Source organism: Dendrobates tinctorius, unplaced genomic scaffold (assembly GCF_039654945.1).
Source record: "Dendrobates tinctorius isolate UK_male_01 unplaced genomic scaffold, ASM3965494v1 ptg000157l, whole genome shotgun sequence".
Classification (NCBI taxonomy): Eukaryota; Metazoa; Chordata; class Amphibia; order Anura; family Dendrobatidae; genus Dendrobates; species Dendrobates tinctorius.
Window position 1 is genome coordinate 4,069,571 of NW_027361824.1, and position 19,705 is coordinate 4,089,275.

The window sequence follows — 19,705 nt, forward strand, 5'->3', positions numbered from 1 at the left end:
GGGAGCTCCCTGTATATAGAGATACATGATGAGATCTTGTCTGCAGCCACCACTAGGTGGAGCTCCCTGTATACAGAGATACATGATAAGATCCTGTCTGCAGCCACCACTAGGGGGAGCTCCCTGTATACAGAGATACAAGATAAGATCATGTCTGCAGTCACCACTAGGGGGAGCTCCCTGTATACAGAGATACATGATGAGATCCTGTCTGCAGCCACCACTAGGAGGAGCTCCCTGTATACAGAGATACATGATAAGATCCTGTCTGCAGTCACCACTAGGGGGAGCTCCCTGTACACAGAAATACAGGATAAGATCCTGTCTGCAGTCACCACTAGGGGGAGCTCCCTGTACACAGAGATCCATGATATGATCCTGTCTGCAGTCATCACTAGGGGGAGCTCCCTGTATACAGAGATACATGATAAGATCCTGTCTGCAGTCACCACTAGGGGGAGCTCCCTGTATACAGAGATACATGATATGATCCTGACTGCAGTCACCACTAGGGGGAGCTCCCTGTATACAGAGATACATGATAAGATCCTGTCTGCAGCCACCACTAGGGGGAGCGTCATCACTGGCTGCTTACACCATAGCATTCCATAGACAGAATTACAGATAGTCCTTTCATATTTGTTTAGATTTTTTTTTTTTTTTCACCTTTTATGTATAATGATTTTCTGCTGATTTCCTGATCACATATACAGTATACTGAAGTTTCCAGCCCCTTCTTGTGGATAGTGGTCGCCCTCTTGTGGTGAATTACGGTTATGCATGGTCGGTGGGTGCAGTTGTACATTGCCTCCACCAGATGTCGCTCTCCGCAGCCTAATGACCAATCACATCCCGGAAAAGATACTTTACTTCTATTCATTGAAGTCTCCGGAGAAGAGGAAGCAGCAGAACAACAACCGGAGCAGCGACCGGGAACCGGGTGAGGTCTGCGGCCACCGAGCGGCTCCACACAGGGTGGGTGAATGCTGCTGTAGGGCGTCCGCTCAGGGGCCGAGGTCTGGGCTGGATATATAGGAGTATATAGTGTAGAGCGGTCACTGAGGTCTGATATTAGAGCGTCAGCTCTGGGGCTGAGGTCAGGGCTGGATATATAGGAGTATATAGTGTAGAGCGGTCACTGAGGTCTGATATTAGAGCGTCAGCTCTGGGGCTGAGGTCAGGGCTGGATATATAGGAGTATATAGTGTGGAGCGGTCACTGTGGTCTGATATTAGAGCGTCAGCTCTGGGGCCGAGGTCTGGGCTGGATATATAGGAGTATATAGTGTAGAGCGGTCACTGAGGTCTGATATTAGAGCGTCAGCTCTGGGGCCGAGGTCTGGGCTGGATATATAGGAGTATATAGTGTGGAGCGGTCACTGTGGTCTGATATTAGAGCGTCAGCTCTGGGGCTGAGGTCTGGGCTGGATATATAGGAGTATATAGTGTAGAGCGGTCACTGAGGTCTGATATTAGAGCGTCAGCTCTGGGGCCGAGGTCTGGGCTGGATATATAGGAGTATATAGTGTAGAGCGGTCACTGTGGTCTGATATTAGAGCGTCAGCTCTGGGGCTGAGGTCTGGGCTGGATATATAGGAGTATATAGTGTAGAGCGGTCACTGTGGTCTGATATTAGAGCGTCAGCTCTGGGGCTGAGGTCTGGGCTGGATATATAGGAGTATATAGTGTGGAGCGGTCACTGAGGTCTGATATTAGAGCGTCAGCTCTGGGGCTGAGGTCTGGGCTGGATATATAGGAGTATATAGTGTAGAGCGGTCACTGAGGTCTGATATTAGAGCGTCAGCTCTGGGGCTGAGGTCTGGGCTGGATATATAGGAGTATATAGTGTGGAGCGGTCACTGTGGTCTGATATTAGAGCGTCAGCTCTGGGGCTGAGGTCTGGGCTGGATATATAGGAGTATATAGTGTGGAGCGGTCACTGTGGTCTGATATTAGAGCGTCAGCTCTGGGGCTGAGGTCTGGGCTGGATATATAGGAGTATATAGTGTGGAGCGGTCACTGTGGTCTGATATTAGAGCGTCAGCTCTGGGGCTGAGGTCTGGGCTGGATATATAGGAGTATATAGTGTAGAGCGGTCACTGAGGTCTGATATTAGAGCGTCAGCTCTGGGGCCGAGGTCTGGGCTGGATATATAGGAGTATATAGTGTGGAGCGGTCACTGAGGTCTGATATTAGAGCGTCAGCTCTGGGGCTGAGGTCTGGGCTGGATATATAGGAGTATATAGTGTGGAGCGGTCACTGTGGTCTGATATTAGAGCGTCAGCTCTGGGGCTGAGGTCTGGGCTGGATATATAGGAGTATATAGTGTAGAGCGGTCACTGAGGTCTGATATTAGAGCGTCAGCTCTGGGGCCGAGGTCTGGGCTGGATATATAGGAGTATATAGTGTGGAGCGGTCACTGAGGTCTGATATTAGAGCGTCAGCTCTGGGGCTGAGGTCTGGGCTGGATATATAGGAGTATATAGTGTGGAGCGGTCACTGTGGTCTGATATTAGAGCGTCAGCTCTGGGGCTGAGGTCTGGGCTGGATATATAGGAGTATATAGTGTAGAGCGGTCACTGAGGTCTGATATTAGAGCGTCAGCTCTGGGGCCGAGGTCTGGGCTGGATATATAGGAGTATATAGTGTGGAGCGGTCACTGAGGTCTGATATTAGAGCGTCAGCTCTGGGGCTGAGGTCTGGGCTGGATATATAGGAGTATATAGTGTGGAGCGGTCACTGTGGTCTGATATTAGAGCGTCAGCTCTGGGGTTGAGGTCTGGGCTGGATATATAGGAGTATATAGTGTGGAGCGGTCACTGAGGTCTGATATTAGAGCGTCAGCTCTGGGGCTGAGGTCTGGGCTGGATATATAGGAGTATATAGTGTGGAGCGGTCACTGAGGTCTGATATTAGAGCGTCAGCTCTGGGGCTGAGGTCTGGGCTGGATATATAGGAGTATATAGTGTGGAGCGGTCACTGTGGTCTGATATTAGAGCGTCAGCTCTGGGGCTTAGGTCTGGGCTGGATATATAGGAGTATATAGTGTGGAGCGGTCACTGAGGTCTGATATTAGAGCGTCAGCTCTGGGGCTGAGGTCTGGGCTGGATATATAGGAGTATATAGTGTGGAGCGGTCACTGTGGTCTGATATTAGAGCGTCAGCTCTGGGGCCGAGGTATGGACTGGATATATAGGAGTATATAGTGTAGAGCGGTCACTGTGGTCTGATATTAGAGCGTCAGCTCTGGGGCCGAGGTCTGGGCTGGATATATAGGAGTATATAGTGTGGAGCGGTCACTGAGGTCTGATAATAGAGCGTCAGCTCTGGGGCTGAGGTCTGAGCTGGATATATAGGAGTATATAGTGTAGAGCGGTCACTGTGGTCTGATATTAGAGCGTCAGCTCTGGGGCCGAGGTCTGGGCTGGATATATAGGAGTATATAGTGTGGAGCGGTCACTGAGGTCTGATATTAGAGCGTCAGCTCTGGGGCTGAGGTCTGGGCTGGATATATAGGAGTATATAGTGTGGAGCTGTCACTGAGGTCTGATATTAGAGCGTCAGCTCTGGGGCAGAGGTCTGGGCTGGATATATAGGAGTATATAGTGTGGAGCGGTCACTGTGGTCTGATATTAGAGCGTCAGCTCTGGGGCTGAGGTCTGGGCTGGATATATAGGAGTATATAGTGTAGAGCGGTCACTGTGGTCTGATATTAGAGCGTCAGCTCTGGGGCTGAGGTCTGGGCTGGATATATAGGAGTATATAGTGTAGAGCGGTCACTGAGGTCTGATATTAGAGCGTCAGCTCTGGGGCTGAGGTCTGGGCTGGATATATAGGAGTATATAGTGTAGAGCGGTCACTGAGGTCTGATATTAGAGCGTCAGCTCTGGGGCCGAGGTCAGGGCTGGATATATAGGAGTATATAGTGTAGAGCGGTCACTGAGGTCTGATATTAGAGCGTCAGCTCTGGGGCTGAGGTCTGGGCTGGATATATAGGAGTATATAGTGTGGAGCGGTCACTGAGGTCTGATATTAGAGCGTCAGCTCTGGGGCCGAGGTCAGGGCTGGATATATAGGAGTATATAGTGTGGAGCGGTCACTGAGGTCTGATATTAGAGCGTCAGCTCTGGGGCTGAGGTCTGGGCTGGATATATAGGAGTATATAGTGTGGAGCGGTCACTGTGGTCTGATATTAGAGCGTCAGCTCTGGGGCTGAGGTCTGGACTGGATATATAGGAGTATATAGTGTGGAGCGGTCACTGTGGTCTGATATTAGAGCGTCAGCTCTGGGGCCGAGGTCTGGGCTGGATATATAGGAGTATATAGTGTGGAGCGGTCACTGAGGTCTGATATTAGAGCGTCAGCTCTGGGGCCGAGGTCTGGGCTGGATATATAGGAGTATATAGTGTGGAGCGGTCACTGTGGTCTGATATTAGAGCGTCAGCTCTGGGGCTGAGGTCTGGGCTGGATATATAGGAGTATATAGTGTGGAGCGGTCACTGTGGTCTGATATTAGAGCGTCAGCTCTGGGGCTGAGGTCTGGGCTGGATATATAGGAGTATATAGTGTGGAGCGGTCACTGTGGTCTGATATTAGAGCGTCAGCTCTGGGGCTGAGGTCTGGGCTGGATATATAGGAGTATATAGTGTGGAGCGGTCACTGTGGTCTGATATTAGAGCGTCAGCTCTGGGGCCGAGGTCAGGGCTGGATATATAGGAGTATATAGTGTGGAGCGGTCACTGTGGTCTGATATTAGAGCGTCAGCTCTGGGGCCGAGGTCAGGGCTGGATATATAGGAGTATATAGTGTAGAGCGGTCACTGAGGTCTGATATTAGAGCGTCAGCTCTGGGGCCGAGGTCTGGGCTGGATATATAGGAGTATATAGTGTGGAGCGGTCACTGTGGTCTGATATTAGAGCGTCAGCTCTGGGGCTGAGGTCTGGGCTGGATATATAGGAGTATATAGTGTGGAGCGGTCACTGTGGTCTGATATTAGAGCGTCAGCTCTGGGGCCGAGGTCTGGGCTGGATATATAGGAGTATATAGTGTAGAGCGGTCACTGTGGTCTGATATTAGAGCGTCAGCTCTGGGGCTGAGGTCTGGACTGGATATATAGGAGTATATAATGTGGAGCGGTCACTGTGGTCTTATATTAGAGCGTCAGCTCTGGGGCTGAGGTCTGGGCTGGATATATAGGAGTATATAGTGTGGAGCGGTCACTGTGGTCTGATATTAGAGCGTCAGCTCTGGGGCCGAGGTCTGGGCTGGATATATAGGAGTATATAGTGTGGAGCGGTCACTGAGGTCTGATATTAGAGCGTCAGCTCTGGGGCCGAGGTCTGGGCTGGATATATAGGAGTATATAGTGTAGAGCGGTCACTGAGGTCTGATATTAGAGCGTCAGCTCTGGGGCCGAGGTCTGGGCTGGATATATAGGAGTATATAGTGTGGAGCGGTCACTGAGGTCTGATATTAGAGCGTCAGCTCTGGGGCCGAGGTCTGGGCTGGTTATATAGGAGTATATAGTGTGGAGCGGTCACTGAGGTCTGATATTAGAGCGTCAGCTCTGGGGCTGAGGTCTGGGCTGGATATATAGGAGTATATAGTGTGGAGCTGTCACTGAGGTCTGATATTAGAGCGTCAGCTCTGGGGCCGAGGTCAGGGCTGGATATATAGGAGTATATAGTGTAGAGCGGTCACTGTGGTCTGATATTAGAGCGTCAGCTCTGGGGCCGAGGTCTGGGCTGGATATATAGGAGTATATAGTGTGGAGCGGTCACTGAGGTCTGATATTAGAGCGTCAGCTCTGGGGCCGAGGTCTGGGCTGGATATATAGGAGTATATAGTGTGGAGCGGTCACTGTGGTCTGATATTAGAGCGTCAGCTCTGGGGCCGAGGTCTGGGCTGGATATATAGGAGTATATAGTGTGGAGCGGTCACTGAGGTCTGATATTAGAGCGTCAGCTCTGGGGCCGAGGTCTGGGCTGGATATATAGGAGTATATAGTGTAGAGCGGTCACTGAGGTCTGATATTAGAGCGTCAGCTCTGGGGCCGAGGTCTGGGCTGGATATATAGGAGTATATAGTGTGGAGCGGTCACTGAGGTCTGATATTAGAGCGTCAGCTCTGGGGCCGAGGTCAGGGCTGGATATATAGGAGTATATAGTGTAGAGCGGTCACTGTGGTCTGATATTAGAGCGCCGGCGCTGAGGGGGAGGAGTCAGGCATTCGGGGTCTCGGTGCTCGTCACCTGGATGTGGGGACACTTGTGTTATTACCTTCTTTACTGCAGACGTTAAGGCCGCGACTCCACGCCGCCGGTCATGTGACCTCTTATTCTCTCCTGTGGTCTATGGGCCTGGCTGGTCTGTGTAGCCCCTCATCAAGTGTCTGCCCCCTGGAAATTTCCAAGACTGGAGTGTGCGGCTGTGTGCGCACGCTGCAGATTCTGCTGCCGTGTACAGTGCCATTATAATCAGTGGAAATAGAAATCCGCAGTGCACACACCCTAACACGACGATGTAACAGCAGAATAGTGACTGCAGCTCTGGAGGTGACTGGAGGTTAAGACACGATGTAACAGCAGAATAGTGACTGCAGCTCTGGAGGATAAGACACGATGTAACAGCAGAATAATGAATGCAGCTCTGGAGGTGACTGGAAGATAAGACACGATGTAACAGCAGAATAGTGAGTGCAGCTCTGGAGGTGACTAGTGCACTACGTGCTTGAAGTGCCACCTCTGGCTTCCTCCTGTTGGGATTGTCTATGTGGGTGATAGGGATCGCGGATCTGTCAGTCCCCGGTGTTCTCGCTGATCCCGGTGACCACCGCTTTGGCTGTAATGTGGCCGCTTGCACCGTCTGGCCCCATATTGGATGTACAAGTCGCCACTATTCAGCCTCCCTGTGTCTGTACTTACTGTGGTTCTTGTGTTCATTTCATGAAGCAGGCGGCTCAGAATGAACTTTCTTTGAATCGTGGAGATGGAAGTTGTGTGTGGAGTAAAATGAAAAATATGTTTTTCCTAAATCCTGTCGTCACGGCCCCAGCCGATGTTTTCCTTATGTCCTCAGGATCGGAGCAGTGAGAACCTGCGGCCATTCCTGACACCTTGATAATAATTACATCTTCTGCCATAATAAGGAAATCCTGGAGGCGTTACCTGCGGGGGGCGCTGCTCTACGAGATCTGTCCTCCATCATGGGGGATGGATGCAGGTGCTGCCCCCGGGGTCACGTGATGCTGACCCTGCCTCAGACTTTACGCTGCTCGTCTCCTCCATTTACGTTCTTCTTCCTTATCTGCTGCTTCAGCAATGAGGAAGTTCTGATGTAATGGAAAAGCCATTGTGACGTCAGGAGAGAGATGTCCGGAGCTGCCACCGCCAGCAGCCCCCCGCCACCGGAGGGTAAGAGGGCGCCAACAATCAGCGAGGGGTAAGAGGGCGCCGGGCACAACAAAAGGGAGGTCTGCTGCCGTCCTGCGTGGGAGGTGACACTCAACTGTTCTATTATCAGCTCTCATAACCCCATACACGGTTATATCATATGTGACCAATATCCCCCTGTGCTGTAATAAGATGTGATATCACCGCTCCTCTTATATCCCCCTGTACTGTAATAAGATGTGATATCACCGCTCCTCTTATATCCCCCTGTACTGTAATAAGATGTGAGATCACCGCTCCTCTTATATCCCCCTGTACTGTAATAAGATGTGATATCACCGCTCCTCTTATATCACCCTGTACTGTAATAAGATGTGATATCACCGCTCCTCTTATATCCCCCTGTACTGTAATAAGATGTGATATCACCGCTCCTCTTATATCCCCCTGTGCTGTAATAAGATGTGATATCACCGCTCCTCTTATATCCCCCTGTGCTGTAATAAGATGTGATATCACCGCTCCTCTTATATCCCCCTGTACTGTAATAAGATGTGATATCACCGCTCCTCTTATATCACCCTGTACTGTAATAAGATGTGATATCACCGCTCCTCTTATATTCCCCTGTACTGTAATAAGATGTGATCTCACCGCTCCTCTTATATCCCACTGTACTGTAATAAGATGTGATCTCACCTGCTCCTCTTATATCCCCCTGTACTGTAATAAGATGTGATATCACCGCTCCTCTTAGATCCCCCTGTACTGTAATAAGATGTGACATCACCGCTCCTCTTATATCACCCTGTACTGTAATAAGATGTGATATCACCGCTCCTCTTATATCCCCCTGTACTGTAATAAGATGTGATATCACCGCTCCTCTTAGATCCTCCTGTACTATAATAAGATGTGATCTCACCGCTCCTCTTATATCCCACTGTACTGTAATAAGATGTGATCTCACCTGCTCCTCTTATATCCCCCTGTACTGTAATAAGATGTGATCTCACCGCTCCTCTTATATCCCCCTGTACTGTAATAAGATGTGATATCACCGCTCCTCTTATATCCCCCTGTACTGTAATAAGATGTGATATCACCGCTCCTCTTAGATCCTCCTGTACTATAATAAGGTGTGATATCACCGCTCCTCTTACAGTCATATGTTAAAGTTTGGGCACCCCTATTAATGTTAACCTTTTTTTCTTTATAACAATTTTGGTTTTTGCAACAGCTATTTCAGTTTCATATATCTAATAACTGATGGACTCAGTTATATTTCTGGATTCAAATGAGGTTTATTGTAATAACAGAAAATGTGCAATCTGCATTTAAACAAAATTTGACCGGTGCAAAGGTATGGGCACCTCAACATAAAAGTGACATTATTATTTCGTAGATCCTCCTTTTGCAAAAATAACAGCCTCTAGTTCTAGTCGCTTCCTGTAGCTATTAATGAGTTCCTGGATCCTGGATGAAGGTATTTGTGACCATTCCTGTTTACAAAACAATTCCAGTTCAGTTAAGTTTGATGGTCGCCGAGCATGGACAGCCCGCTTCCAATCATCCCACAGATGTTCAATGATATTCAGGTCTGGGGACTAGGATGGCCATTCCAGAACATTGTAATTGTTCCTCTGCATGAATGCCTGAGTAGATTTGGAGCGGTGTTTTGGATCATTGTCTTGCTGAAATATCCATCCCCTGCATAACTTCAACTTCGTCACTGATTCTTGCACATTATTGCCAAGAATCTGCTGATACTGAGTTGAATCCATTCGACCCTCAACTTTAACAAGATTCCCGGTGCCGGCATTGGCCACACAGCCCCAAAGCATGATGGAACCTCCACCAAATTTTACTGTGGGTAGCAAGTGTTTTTCTTGGAATGCTGTGTTTTTTAGCCTCCATGCATAACACCTTTTTGTATGACCAAACAACTCAATCTTTGTTTCATCAGTCCACAGGACCTTCTTCCAAAATGTAACTGGCTTGTCCAAATGTGCTTTTGCAGACCTCAGGCGACTGTTTGTGGCGTGCTTGCAGAAACGGCTTCTTTCGCATCACTCTCCCATACAGCTTCTCCTTGTGCAAAGTGCGCTGTATTGTTGACCGATGCACAGTGACACCATCTGCAGCAAGATGATGCTGCAGGTCTTTGGAGGTGGTCTGTGGATTGTCCTTGACTGTTCTCACCATTCTTCTTCTCTGCCTTTCTGATATTTTTCTTGGCCTGCCACTTCTGGGCTTAACAAGAGCTGTACCTGTGTTCTTCCATTTCCTTACTATGTTCCTCACAGTGGAAACTGACTGGTTAAATCTCTGAGACAACTTTCTGTATCCTTCCCCTGAAAAGCTATGTTGAATAATCTTTGTTTTCAGATCATTTGAGAGTTGTTTTGAGGAGCCCATGATGCCACTCTTCATAGGAGAATCAAATAGGAGAACTACTTGCAAGTGGCCACTTTAAATACCTTTTCTCATGATTTGATACACCTGGCTATGAAGTTCAAAGCTCAATGAGGTTACAAAACCAATTCAGTGCTTCAGGAAGTCAGTAAAAAGTAGTTAGGAGTGTTCAAATCAAGAAAATGATAAGGGTGCCCATACTTTTGCACCGGTCAAATTTTGTTTAAATGCAGATTGCACATTTTCTGTTAGTACAATAAACCTCATTTGAATCCAGAAATATAACTGAGTCCATCAGTTATTAGATATGTGAAACTGAAATAGCTGTTGCAAAAACCAAAATTGTTATAAAGAAAAAAGGTTAACATTAATAGGGGTGCCCAAACTTTAACATATGACTGTATATCCCCCTGTACTGTAATAAGATGGGATATCACCGCTCCTCTTATATCCCCCTGTACTGTAATAAGATGGGATATCACCGCTCCTCTTATATCCCCCTGTACTGTAATAAGATGTGATATCACCGCTCCTCTTATATCACCCTGTACTGTAATAAGATGTGATATCACCGCTCCTCTTATATCTCCCTGTACTGTAATAAGGTGTGATATCACCGCTCCTCTTATATCCTCCTGTACTGTAATAAGATGCGATATCACCGCTCCTCTTATATCACCCTGTACTGTAATAAGAGGTGATATCACCGCTCCTCTTATATCCTCCTGTACTGTAATAAGAGGTGATATCATCGCTCCTCTTATATCACCCTGTAGTGTAATAAGAGGTGATATCACCGCTCCTCTTATATCCTCCTGTACTGTAATAAGATGTGATATCACCGCTCCTCTTATATCCCCCTGTACTGTAATAAGATGTGATATCACCGCTCCTCTTATATCATCCTGTACTGTAATAAGAGGTGATATCATCGCTCCTCTTATATCACCCTGTAGTGTAATAAGATGTGATATCACCGCTCCTCTTATATCATCCTGTACTGTAAAAAGATGAGTTATTATTATTATTTATATAGCACCATTGGTTCCATGGTGCTGTACATGAGAAGGGGTTACATACAAATTACTTATATCACTTATAGTAAACTAACAATCACAGACTGATACAGAGGGGAGAGAGGACCCTGCCCTTTCGGGCTTACATTCTACAGGATGGTGGGGAAGGAGACAGTAGGTTGGGGGGGTTGCAGCAGTTCCGTTGTTGGTGAGGCGGTAGCTCCGGTAGTGGTGAGGAGGCAGCGGGGTCATTGCAGGCTGTAAGCTTTCCTGAAGAGGTGGGTTTTCAGGTTCCGTCTGAAGGATCCAAATGTGGTTGATAGTCGGACATGTTGGGGCAAAGAATTCCAGAGGATGGGGGCTATCCAGGAGAAGTCTTGGAGGCGGTTGGGTGAGGAACGAATAAGTGTGGCGGAGAGAAGGAGGTCTTGGGAGGACCGGAGATTATGTGAGGGAAGGTATCGGGAGATTAATTCAGAGACATATGTGGGAGACAGGTTATAGATGGCCTTGTAGGTCAGTATTAGTAATTTGAACTGGATATGCTGAGGGAATGGAAGCCAGTGAAGAGATTTGCAGAGGGGAGGAGTAGCGAGGAGAGAGATGAATTAGTCGGGCAGCAGAGTTAAGGATGGACTGGAGAGGTGCGAGGGTGTTAGCAGGGAGACCACGGGAAAGGATGTTGCAGTAGTCAAGGCGGGAGATGATGAGGGCGTGCACAAGCATTTTAGTAGATTGAGGGCTGAGGAAAGGACGGATTCTGGAAATATTTTTGAGCTGGAGGCGACAGGAGGTAGAAAGAGCTTGGAAGTGCGGTTTGAAGGACAGGGCAAGGGTTACTCCGAGGCAGCGATCTTCCGGTACTGGGGAAAGCGTGATGTTGTTAATTGTGATAGGTCAGGTAAGGAAGATCTGTGAGATGGAGGAAAGATGAGGAGTTCAGATTTGTCCACATTGAGTTTGAGGAAGTGAGAGGAGAAGAAGGAGGATATGGCTGATAGACACTCTGGGATTCTGGACAGCAGAGAGGTGACTTCTGGGCCAGAGAGGTAGATCTGAGTGTCATCAGCATAAAGGTGGTACTGGAATCTATGGGACTTTATGAGTTGCCCCAGGCCAAGTGTATAAATTGAGAAGAGTAGGGGTCCTAGAACAGAGCCTTGGGGGACTCCAACAGAGAGAGGGTGGGATGAGGAGGTGGTGTGGGAGTGGGAGACGCTGAATGAGCGGTTGCAGAGGTATGAGGAGATCCAGGACAGGGCAAGGTCTTTGATGCCAAAGGAGGAGAGGATCTGTATTAGGAGGCTGTGGTCAACTGTGTCAAATGCAGAGGACAGGTCTAGAAGGAGGAGTATAGAGTATTGTCTGTTAGCTTTGGCTGTAAGTAGGTAGTTAGTAATTTTGGTCAGGGCTGTCTCAGTGCAGTGATGGGGGCGGAAGCCAGATTGTAGTTTGTCAAAGAGTGAGTTAGATGATAGGTGGGAGGAAAGTTCAGCGTGGACATGCTGTTCCAGGAGTTTGGAAGCGAATGGGAGCAGCGATATTTGGCAACAGCTGGACATAGCGGTTGGATCGAGGGTTGGCTTTTTGAGGATAGACGAGATTGTAGCTTGTTTGAAAGCAGAAGGGAAGGTACCGGACGTTAGTGATAGGTTGAAGAGGTGGGTTAGGGATGGGATAAGAGTGGTGGCGAGGTTGGGGAGAAGATGGGATGGGGTCAAGTGCACAGGTTGGGAGGTGCGATTTGGAGAGAAGATGAGCAAGCTCCCCTTCAGTGATGTTGGATACGGAGGTTATGGGGTTTGGGCATTGGTCTGTTATACAAAGGGGTTGTGGTGGTTGAATAATAAAGATTTGCCGTGTTTGGTTGATCTTGCTTTTGAAGTGCATGGCGAAGTCCTCGGCAGAGATTATGGAGGTTGGAGGAGGCAGTGGTGGGCGGAGGAGGGAGTTAAAAGTTTTGAACAACTGTGTGGGGTTGTGGGATAAAGATGATACGAGGGTTATGAAGTAGGCCTGTTTAGCAGAGGTGAGGGCAGATTTGAATGCGAGTGTTGCTTGCTTGAGTGCAGTGAAGTCGTCTTGGGAATGCGTTTTCTTCCAGCGCCGTTCAGCAATTCTGGATGCTTGCCAAAGCTTTTTAGTGGTGTTATTGTGCCAGGGTTGTCTATTGATTTGTCACACTCTGTTATGCATCACTGCTCCTCTTATATCCCCCTGTACTGTACCGTATCTGTATCTTCATTCCACAACACACAGTGCCACCGCTTTCTACAACGCCACCCTCACATCAGCCATAGACTCAGTCGCCCCTCTCATGCATGGCAAAGTGCGACAAACCAATAGGCAACCCTGGCACAACAACCTCACCAAAAAACTTCAACAAGCATCCAGGGTCACAGCGCAGCATTGGAAGAAAACACGCCTGCCAGATGACTTCACTGCTTTCAAACAAGCTACACTTGCCTTCAAATCAGCCCTCACCTCTGCTAAACAGACCTATTTCACAAACCTTGTATCTTCATTATCCCACAACCCAAAACAACTGTTCAGCACATTTAACTCTCTCCTCCGCCCACCATTGCCACCTCCAACTCCCCTCATCTCTGCTGAGGACTTTGCCACCTACTTCAAAAACAAGATTGACCAAACAAGGCAAACCTTTACAGTTCCACCACCCCATCCGCTCCACATACCAGACCTCTGCCCTTCCCTAATAACCTCCCTCTCCAACATCACTGAAGGAGAGCTTACACATCTCCTTTCCAAATCACGCCTCACCACCTGTGCACTTGACCCCATCCCTTCCCACCTGCTCCCCAACCTCACTAACATGATCATTCCAGCCCTAACCCAGCTCTTCAACCTATCCCTAACTTCTGGTACCTTCCCCTCTGCCTTCAAACATGCCACCAATAACACACATCCTCAAAAAATCAAACCTTGACCCAACTGCTCTGCCCAGCTATTGCCCAATATCACTGCTCTCGTTTGCTTCCAAACTCCTTGAACAGCACGTCCATGCTCAACTTTCCTCCCACCTCTCATCTAACTCCCTCCTTGACATCCTGCAATCTGGCTTCCGCCCCCACCACTCCACTGAACCTGCCCTGACCAAAATTACTAATGACTTACAGCCAAAGCTAGCAGACAGTTCTCCATCCTCCTTCTTGACCTGTCCTCTGCCTTTGACGCAGTCGACTACTGCCTCCTACTACAGATTCTTTCTTCTCTTGGCATCAAAGACCTCGCCCTGTCCTGGATTTCCTCATACCTTTCTGACCGCACATTCAGAGTTTCCCACTCCGACACTACCTCCTCATCCCGCCCTCTATCTGTTGGAGTCCCCCAAGGCTCTGTCTTGGGGCCCCTACTTTTTTCCATCTATACTCTTGGCCTAGGACAACTCAAAGTCCCATGGCTTCCAGGACCACCTGTATGCAGATGACACTCAGATCTACCTCTCTGACCCAGATGTCACCTGTCTGCTGTCCAGAATCCCGGAGTGTCTATCAGCCATATCCTCCTTTTTCACCTCTTGCTTCCTAAAACTCAACGTAGACAAAACTGAACTCATTATCTTTCCTCCATCTCGCGTATCTTCCCTACCTGATCTATCTATTATGGTAAATGGCATCACGCTCTCTCCCGCACCTGAAATCTGCTGCCTCGGAATAACTCTCGACTCTGCCCTGTCCTTCAAACCACACATCCAATCTCTTGCCACCTCCTGTCGCCTCCAACTCAAAAATATTTCCAGAATCCGTCCCTTCCTCAGCCCTCAATCTACTAAAACTCTTGTACATGCCCTCATCATCTCCCGCCTTGACTACTGCAACACTCTCCTCTGTGGCCTCCCTTCTAACTCTCTTGCACAACTCCAGTCTGCCCTCAACTCTGCTGCCCGACTAATCCACCTCTCTCCTCGCTACTCCCCTGTCTCCCCCCCCCCCCCCCCCCTCTGCAAATCCTTCCACTGGCTCCCAATTCCCCAACGAATCCAGTTCAAACTACTAACACTGACCTACTAAGCCATCCACAACCTGTCCCCTCCCTTTATCTCTGAACTAATCTCCCAATATCTTCCCTCACCTAATCTTCGTTCCTCCCAAGACCTCCTACTCTCCTCCACACTTATTCGTTCCTCACACAACCGCCTCCAAGATTTCTCCCGAATATCCCCTATCCTCTGGAACTCCATGCTTCAACACGTCCGATTATCCGCCACCCTCGGATCCTTCAAACGGAACCTGAAAACCCATCTTTTCAGGAAAGCTTACAGCCTGCAATAACCATGCTGCCGCCTCACCACCGCCCGAGCTGCTGCCTCACCACCGCCCGAGCTGCTGCCTCACCACCGCCCGAGCTGCTGCCTCACCACCGCCCGAGCTGCTGCCTCACCACCGCCCGAGCTGCCGCACCCCCGACCTTCTGTCTCTTCCCCACTATCCCATAGAATGTAAGTCCGCAAGGACAGGGTCCCTTCCCCTCTGTACCAGTCTGTGATTGTAAATGTGTTTACTGTTAACGATATCTAAAACTTTGTTTGTAACCCCCCTTCTCATGTACAGCACCATGGAATTAATGCCGCTATATAAATAAATAATAATAATAATACTGTAATATGTGATATCACCGCTCCTCTTATCCTCCTGTACTGTAATAAAATGTGATATCACCGCTCCTCTTATATCACCCTGTAGTGTAATAAGATGTGATATCACCTGCTCCTCTTATATCACCCTGTACTGTAATAAGATGTGAGATCACCGCTCCTCTTATATCCCCCTGTGCTGTAATAAGATGTGATATCACCGCTCCTCTTATATCCCCCTGTACTGTAATAAGATGTGATATCACCGCTCCTCTTATATCCCCCTGTACTGTAATAAGATGTGATATCACCGCTCCTCTTATATCCCCCTGTGCTGTAATAAGATGTGATATCACCGCTCCTCTTATATCCCCCTGTACTGTAATAAGATGTGATATCACCGCTCCTCTTATATCATCCTGTGCTGTAATAAGATGTGATATCACCGCTCCTCTTATATCCCCCTGTACTGTAATAAGATGTGATGTCACCGCTCCTCTTATATCCCCCTGTGCTGTAATAAGATGTGATGTCACCGCTCCTCTTATATCCCCCTGTACTGTGTAATAAGATGTGATGTCTCCGCTCCTCTTGCCCGGTGTGTGGTAGTGTCGGGGTGCAGTGCTGGGTGTGTGGTGATTCTTTAGCGCTTGTTGAGGTTCTCGCAGTCACACAGGAGGTGGATTCTTGTATCAGTGACGTTTGTTTCTACATTGTCCAGCACCAAAGCAAAACCATAATCCTAAATCCCGGCGCTACCTAAGCAGAGCGGACCCCGGATATTCGCAGGCGGCTGAGCTCGTCCCAATCTGCACAAAAACAACGTCTCTCGTCCATAATAACCGGTGATCCTTGGGTTTTTCCCCAGGTGACGGCTGCGATGATAACCCCGCCGGGTTATGTGTAGATCATCAGAGCCTGCTGGGCGAGGACCTAACCCTCACCTCCCTGTGTGCACCCTGTGGAAACCTACCAGTCATGTGGAGGAAACGCTGCAGAGTCAGAAGCTCCAGATATCGAAGAGTTAATAGCTTATTATCAATTAGCAAAATACAAAGTGGATGAAGAAAAGAGAAATGTAAATCCCTTCAGTATCTGGTGACCGCCCGTCTCCTCCATCATCAGTATCTGGTGACCGCCCGTCTCCTCCATCATCAGTATCTGGTGACCGCCCGTCTCCTCCATCATCAGTATCTGGTGACCGCCCGTCTCCTCCATCATCAGTATCTGGTGACCGCCCGTCTCCTCCATCATCAGTATCTGGTGACCGCCCGTCACCTCCATCATCAGTATCTGGTGACCGCCCATCTCCTCCATCATCAGTATCTGATGACCGCCCGTCACCTCCATCATCAGTATCTGATGACCGCCCGTCACCTCCATCATCAGTATCTGGTGACCGCCCGTCACCTCCATCATCAGTATCTGGTGACCGCCCGTCACCTCCATCATCAGTATCTGGTGACCGCCCGTCTCCTCTATCTCCATTATCTAGTCACCAGATACTGATAATTGAGGCAACGGGCGATCACAAGATACTGATGATGGAGGTGATGGGCGGTCTGTTCTTCATTCTTGATACAAACACTCCATTATCACGTCCATGTCTGGAGGTTGCTCACCCTGCATCCCCCCAGTGTGTAGTGTTTGTACAGCACTGTATATGGGCAGTCACACGATCTACCCTGGGTCAGTGTGAGCTACTCCTGTCCTGTTCAGTTACTTGAGTCCCTTTAACAGCGATATTACAGTATCAGTGTGGGAATGGCTGGGCCTTGCAGTACTACAGACACCTTTAGAAGCTATATCCTACAGGAGGAGCAGCAGCTTTGATGGAGTAGAATGTATTGCAGCATTATTGGGTTTCCTGGCCTGGGACTCAGGCTGGGTTCAGACGTTGCGCAACTCCCGCGGAAGTTACCGCGAGAATTCCGGAATTCCATTCCGCGGGAAAATCGTCTTTTAAATTCCCGCGGGAAAAAATAGCGATTTGCAAGCGTAATTAGCATGCAGAATGCTAGCGTTTTCCAAGCGATCTGTAGAATCGCTTGGAGAACTGATTGACAGGTTGGTCACACTCGTCACACACAGTGTATGACAAGTGTGACCAACTTTTCACTATTGAGGCTGCCTATGCCGCATCAGTAGTAAAAGATAAAATGTAAAAAATAAAAACGGGTTATGTTCACCTTCCGGCGTCCTGCACAGCGTTCCCAGGCCTCCACGATGCTCCGACAGCTCCCGTTCCCAGTGATGTATTGCGGCAATGACCTTTTTTTGACGTCGCGGTCTCGCGTGACTGCTACAGCATTGCGAGACGCGATGTCAGCAAAGGTCATTATCGCAATGCATCACTGGGAACGGGGAGCTGCTGCGTGTATCGCTGAGGCCTGGGAACGCTGCGCGGGACACCGGGAGGTGAATATATCCCGTTTTTTTTTATATTTTAATTCTATATTTTACAGGGATATGATACTCACAGCCCAGAGGACAGTCTCCTCTCCTCCGGACGGTGGGTACCATCTGCAAATGTTCTGCTTACTTTACGCATGGTGGGCACAGCCAAATACGGGAAGTAAGCAGAACAATGCATTCCTATGTGGGCGGAATCGCCGCGATTCCGCAAATTAATGAGCACGCTGCGTATTTTACAGCGAAGCGATTCCGCCGCGGGAAAATCCACAGCATTAGCACAGCATTGCGGAATCCCATAGGAATGCATGGGATGCTGGGTTTTTTGCGTTTTTGCGGTAAAATGGCGCGGTAAAAACTGCTGCGAAAAACCTGAACGTGTGAACGGAGCCTCAGTGTAACTCACAGCTTAGGGTTTGTTACAGTATTAGTTATATCCAGTGATGATTCTCAGAGATCTCTAGACGGATACATTGTAACACACGACCAGAGGATGTCCTGCACTGGACACAACTGTACCGACCCCACAGCTGTGAGGATTTCTCACTGTGTAGATCTCGGTCTCTGCTGTTGTGACTTTCACCTGCAGCTTTCATTAGGACTGGTGGAAATCTACAGCCGGCAGAGATGATAGACCGCTGGCAATACGGAGCGGAGCGTCCTGGTGTCAGCAGTTTCCTCTGTGCTGCGGGTCCTGTCCCCGCGGACATGTGTGAGCGTCCGACCCTTCCTGCGCCGCTGAGACCCCGAGTGTCACTTCCAGGTTGGGTAACAACATAACAATGTGTGACCGCTGAGCTGTCAAGTCACATATCTACTGCTGCACCCGGGAGAGTCTGAGCTGTGTATCTAATCCTATCCTGTGTGATACTGACTGCTGAGCCGTGTATCTAATCCTATCCTGTGTGATACTGACTGCTGAGCCGTGTATCTAATCCTATCCTGTGTGATACTGACTGCTGAGCCGTGTATCTAATCCTATCCTGTGTGATACTGACTGCTGAGCCGTGTATCTAATCCTATCCTGTGTGATACTGTCTGCTGAGCCGTGTATCTAATCCTATCCTGTGTGATACTGACTGCTGAGCCGTGTATCTAATCCTATCCTGTGTGATACTGACTGCTGAGCCGTGTATCTAATCCTATCCTGTGTGATACTGACTGCTGAGCCGTGTATCTAATCCTATCCTGTGTGATACTGACTGCTGAGCCGTGTATCTAATCCTATCCTGTGTGATACTGACTGCTGAGCCGTGTATCTAATCCTATCCTGTGTGATACTGACTGCTGAGCCGTGTATCTAATCCTATCCTTTGTGATACTGACTGCTGAGCCGTGTATCTAATCCTATCCTGTGTGATACTGACTGCTGAGCCGTGCAGGGTGCTGTGTACACATTATGGGGGGGTGCAGGGTGCTGTGGACACCGGGGGGGGGGGGGGGGGGGGGGTGTTGCAGGGTGCTGTGGACACGGTGGGGGGGGGGGTTTGCAGGGTGCTGTGGACACGGGGGGGGGGGGGGGGGTGTTGCAGAGTGCTGTGTACGCATTATGGGGAGGGGGTGCAGGGTGCTGTGTACACGTTACGGGGAGTGCTGTGTACACATTACGGGGGGGTGGTGCAGGGTGCTGTGTACACATTACGAGGAGGGGGTGCAGGGTGCTGTGTAAACATTACGGGGAGGGGGTGCAGGGTGCTGTGTAAACATTACGGGGAGGGGGTGCAGGGTGCTGTGTAAACATTACGGGGAGGGGGTGCAGGGTGCTGTGTACACATTACGGGGAGGGGGTGCAGGGTGCTGTGTACACATTACGGGGAGGGGGTGCAGGGTGCTGTGTACACATTACGGGGAGGGCTGTGTACACATTACGGGGAGGGCT

At 49.1% G+C, this 19,705-nt stretch overlaps 1 protein-coding gene across 4 annotated transcripts in view; it reads left to right on the top strand.

Moving 5' to 3' along the window:
* The first annotated feature begins 795 nt into the window (after positions 1-795).
* The window catches only part of ARAP1 (ArfGAP with RhoGAP domain, ankyrin repeat and PH domain 1), a 252,136-nt gene continuing 233,226 nt past the window's right edge, over positions 796-19,705 (top strand). For 3 of the 4 annotated variants that reach the window (XM_073548484.1, XM_073548488.1, XM_073548487.1), the window contains exon 1: positions 827-975. The gene's annotated coding sequence lies outside the window, so the exon portion shown is untranslated. Of the gene's footprint in view, positions 976-19,705 lie in introns of all 4 variants that reach the window. The other variant, XM_073548485.1, reaches the window with a different exon arrangement.